Here is a 5,024-nt window from a genome sequence, read left to right on the forward strand (position 1 = left end):
TACACAGGTAAGTGTTATTTTATTGGTTGAGTATAGAGTTATATTGTAATGGATGGCTTTCTTTTGCTGTTCTTTCACTCTCCGGGTATTTGCTCCAGGCAGTGGTTCACAGTCTCTTCCTCCTTTCTTTCAGGTCTCTCGGGAAGCACATCTGGGAAGAAGAAGAACAGTCTCAGTAAGAGTTTGTGTTTTCCCCTTTGTTTCTTCCTGTGTCTGACTTTCCCTTTTCAGCTGATGTCTCTTTCTTGTCTTTGGGTTTGTATCACTCTCTCTCTCTGTCTGCACCTCTCCTGCCCTTTCCCTCTCTGTTATGAGGTTGCTTTTCTTTTGTCTTTCTGTTTTCTTTTCTTTACATCTGGGTGTTTTCTCCTATGTCTTTCTGGCGCACTGTTTTCTGCATTGATTACTTCTCGTTACCCTTTTCTATTTAGTACCGCAGCTCTTGTTTCATCTCGCTCACACCCCTTCCTTGTAGTCCCTCTCACCCTCCCCCGGGACTTTTCACTTGTAATACGTGCCCCGCCAATTCTCGCACTATAATTACCCTCCCATCCTCCCTACCCCTGCCCAGGCCACTTCCACGCACCTGACGATGCCACGCTTCTCCAGAAGCGTGGCGGGATGTCGGACTCCGCTTCCCGGAGTCTGCTCCTTCTGTCCCCAATTGGGACCACCGACATCCTGGTCTCTTTCCTCCTCCCGTCCCCAATTGGGAAGGACTGCTCTGTGGTCTCTCTAGGTCCACCGCTCGCATCCTCGTTTGCTCCTCCTTCCTTCTCCTTGTTCAACTTCTCTCCTCAACAACCCGATGCCGGGCTATTTAAACTTCCGATTTCCCGCTGGTGCTGACGTAGGGCGCCCTGATTGGTGCGATGTTCGAACACTTCCGGATCAGAAGGGGAAACGTCAGCACAAGTAGGTGAAAAGTGCGGGCCGACCCAATCCGGCCCGTCACAGACACTCCCCCTAGAGAGCGGCAGTAGATGACGCTCAGGAGTTGGATAGCGGGACAAGAAATCCGCATTCGTCATTTGGCTGCCCGATGAGTGTATGATCTGAAAGGAGAAAGGTTGCAATGAAAGAAACCACCGCAGGACATGAGAATTAGTGTCTTTGTTGCGAGCGAGCCAGATGAGAGGCCATGATCCGTGACAAGGGTAAATGTCCGACCAGTGAGATAATACCGTAGTGACTCCACTGCCCACTTTATGGCTAAACATTCTTTCTCGATTGTGGGATAGTGGACCTCTCTTGGAAGGAGCTTTCGACTAATATACAGTATTTGGTGTATGGACCCATCACCTTGAGTTTGGGATAAAACCACCCCAAGCCCCACATCGGAGGCTTCTGCTTGCAATAAGAAAGGTTTCTGAAAATCTGGACAGCATCACACGGGATTCGTAGTCAAGGCGATTTGCAGTTGTTCAAAACTGTGTCGTTCAGCTGCAGAGAGTGAGGTGAGAGTGTTGGGACAGGACTTCTTGAGCAGATTAGTGAGGGGTTCTGCTTTGGTGGAAAACTGAGGGATAAACCGTCTATAGTACCCTACTAAGCCGAGGAAGGCTCTTACATCTTTCTTTGTTTGTGGTACAGGTATCTGTCTGATGGCACCTATTTTTTCTACCTGTGGACGGACCTGCCCTTCTCCTAAGACATAACCAAGATACTTGATATTGGTGTATCCCAACCTGCATTTTTCTGTGTTTGCTGTTAGATGGGCTTCCCTTAATGCTTGCAAAACCTCACCCAACTGTTCTTTCCAGGTGTTACTATATATGACTATATCGTCCAGATATGCAGCCGCATATTGGTGATGGGGTCGTAAGATCCTATCCATAAGCCGTTGGAACGTGGCAGGGGCCCCTTGGAGCCCGAAAGGAAGGACCGTGAACTGATAGAGACCAGCTGGGGCTGCGAATGCTGTTTTTTCTCTGTCCTCTTTTCTTAACAGGATTTGCCAATACCCTTTTGTAAGGTCTAAGGTGGACATAGACTGGGCTTGGCCTAATCTCTCAAGGAGCTCGTCAATGCGTGGCATTGGATATGCATCAAAGTATGTTAACTCGTTGACTCGTCTATAGTCTACGCAGAAACGGGTACTCCCGTCTGGTTTTGGAACCAATACCACTGGGGAACACCAGGGGCTGTTGGAGGGTTCTATAATACCAGCCTTAAGCATGGATTGGATCTCCTGTTCTATAACTGCTTTTTTTAACTTCTTGGATACGATATGGACGTTGTCGGGAGATAGCATCTCTTTTTGTTCGTATTGGGTGGTCTGCTAACTGCGTTAGTCCAGGTCACTTGGAAAAGACATCACAGTACTTCTCTATCACTTGAGTAAGTTGTCCCTGATAGGGTTCAGTGAGGGTGGAATTCGTCTGGGGAAAAGACCCCTCAGTAGGGTGATTTGAGGGAAAGGACAGATATGGTATTTTGTCTGTGGCCACATTGGTGATATACCGAATGGGTTGTTTGCCCGTCGGTTCCTGCCATTTTTTTAGGAGGTTTATATGGTATATTTGTTCTCTGCCTTGTCCGTGGGGAAGGGCTAATTTATATGTGGGGGGTTTAATTTGCTCAATAACCTCGTATGGCCCTTGCCACCGGGCCAGTAGCTTGTTTTCACAGCTGGGAAGTAGGATTAAGGCCTTGTCCCCTACTTTTAGACTATGAAGCACGCTTTTAGTATCATACCATCGTTTTTGTTTTCTGTGGGATTCCCGTAAGGTGTTGCGGGCTTCTTCCCACACCGTATGGAGATTATCCCTCAACTCCCTGGTATATGTCAAGAGGTCTTTTGCCTCATCTTCGGTTTCTTCCCATTGCTCGGCCAGCATTTTGAGAAGAGTCGGAGGGGGTCGTCTGAACAATAATTCAAAGGGACTTTGCCCTAGAGAGGACTGAACGTATGTGCGAATAGCGTATAGCACTAGAGGCAATTTATTTTCCCAATCTTTAACTCCTTCGGAAATACTTTTCCTGAGTAAGGATTTGATTGTCCTGTTATACCTCTCCACTAAACCGTCTGTTTGTGGGTGGTACACTGATGTTCTGATCTGCTTCACCCCTAGTGTTTTACTTACTTCTGCCATGAGTTTAGACATAAAAGGGGTCCCCTGGTCGGTTAGTATTTCTTTGGAGAAACCCACTCTGGAAAATAAATCAATCATTGCTTGGGCAATTACTTTAGTGTGCATACTAGGAAGGGGAATGGCTTCTGGATAACGGGTGGCATAGTCCACTAATACTAAGACGTATTGACGTCCCCGACTGGATGGAGTAAGGGGTCCAATGATATCCATGCCCACTCTTGAGAAAGGGGTCTCTATGACTGGCAGGGGCTGGAGCGGAGCAGGTCGGTGTGGAGATGGGTTATATAATTGACATTTTGGACAGTCAGAACAGTGTTTACATATGTCCCCGAAAACTCCGGGCCAATAGAACCGCCGGAGTATTGCCTCTTCAGTTTTTTCCCTTCCAAGATGGCCCTCTCCATTATCCCCATGAGCTAGATGTAAGACCTGCTGTCTGTGACTTCTGGGAACTATCAATTGTTTCTGCCGCCCTTCCTCTGTATTCGGTATTCTATATAAGGGGTGGTTTTGTATGAGAAATTTTGGACCTACCACATGCTCCTCCGGGTTCAGGGCTTGTTGCCACGCGTTTTTCAGGGAGGGGTCGTCTCGTTGACTCTGTCGGAAGTCCCCTGGAACGGTACACACCCTACTTGCTCCTTCTGGGGTAGGACCTGGCAGAGTATTGTGGTTTTGCGTATAGTATTGCCGCTGGACCCTTTTTTGTCGTCTACTGAGGGTTACCTTTGGGGTTCAACTTACTCCTTTGCCCGCCCCGAAGGGTACTTCCTCCCATCAAGTCTTAAGGGCGTGCTCCTGACCTGCTTTGGTTAACAAGGTGGAAAAGTCCTTATAGTCAGTTCCGATGATGATATCTTCCTCCAGGCTAGGAAGCACTCCTACTTTTAGGGAGTCTTTCTCTTCTCTCCACTGCAATTGTATTACAGCGACCGGGTAATATCTTTGATCCCCATGTACACATGCGATCAACTCTTGTTCCTGGGGTATTACTTGTCCGTGTCCTACTAATTCCTGTCGTATTACACTCTGGCTACACCCGGAATCGATCAACTCTGTCCTTTCAACTCCATTGAGAACGATAGGGAGAGTGTAAGTAGGTTTGTCTCCACCAGCCCAGAAGACTCTCCCTTTCGCTACTCCGATCTCCATGGGTTCCTCCATATCTTTTCTATGCGGGCAATATCTGGCTATATGACCCCACTCGGAGCAGTGGTAACACTGACGACCAGTGGTTGGATAGTTGGGGTTTGACGGGTTGTTCGATAGAGTACGGTCTTGACCCTGTAATAACATTGGTCTTTGAGTTATTCCTCTCACTACTGTCGGGCGCATGGGGGAAGGGGCTGGATGTCTACTGGAGGTAGCCCTGAAGTCAGGGCCCCTGTGATCTGCACAAGCGAGATCAATAGCGGTTTCATTAGTCAGGCCCGGGTGCTGTCTCACCCAGTTACGGGTGGTACTGGGTAATGCATCCAAATACTGTTCCAAAACTATGACGTCGAACATTTCTTCTCGTGTTTTTTCAGTTGGATGCAACCATCTCCCCGCCGCATGTTGAACCCTATAGTAGAGGGTGCGAGGATTCTCTTGTTGTTGCCACTTGGGTTGGCGGAACCTGGAACGATAGCTTACGCTGTCCAGCCCTACCCGTTCCAATATTGTTTTCTCAATATCCTTATAGGGAAGAGTACCACTGAGGTTGATAGCTTGATAGGTGGCTTGTAGGTGCCCTGTAAGCAGTGGTGCGATATACTGTCCCCATTTCTCTTCCGGCCAACTCGCAGTGCTTGCAACTCTCTCAAAGGTGGTGAAAAAGGAGTCCGGGTCTTCATGTTCCTGGTACCTTTGCAGTACGCTGCTGGGCACATTTGGATGAACCTTCGCATGTGCAATGTGGTGTCCGTGAGCTTTGCCAGGGCTGTTTCA

General features: G+C 48.2%; 1 long non-coding RNA gene across 1 annotated transcript; it reads right to left on the minus strand.

Annotated features, from left to right (window-relative positions):
• Nucleotides 1–901, minus strand: LOC138266403 (uncharacterized). The gene is made up of 2 exons (XR_011199502.1): nt 587–901; nt 1–151 (listed from the first exon to the last, which is right to left on the minus strand). It is a non-coding gene; the product is annotated as an uncharacterized lncRNA (long non-coding RNA).
• Nucleotides 902–5,024: the final 4,123 nt, after the last annotated feature.

The sequence above is a fragment of the Pleurodeles waltl genome, chromosome 11 (genome assembly GCF_031143425.1).
Source record: "Pleurodeles waltl isolate 20211129_DDA chromosome 11, aPleWal1.hap1.20221129, whole genome shotgun sequence".
In the NCBI taxonomy this organism is placed as follows: Eukaryota; Metazoa; Chordata; class Amphibia; order Caudata; family Salamandridae; genus Pleurodeles; species Pleurodeles waltl.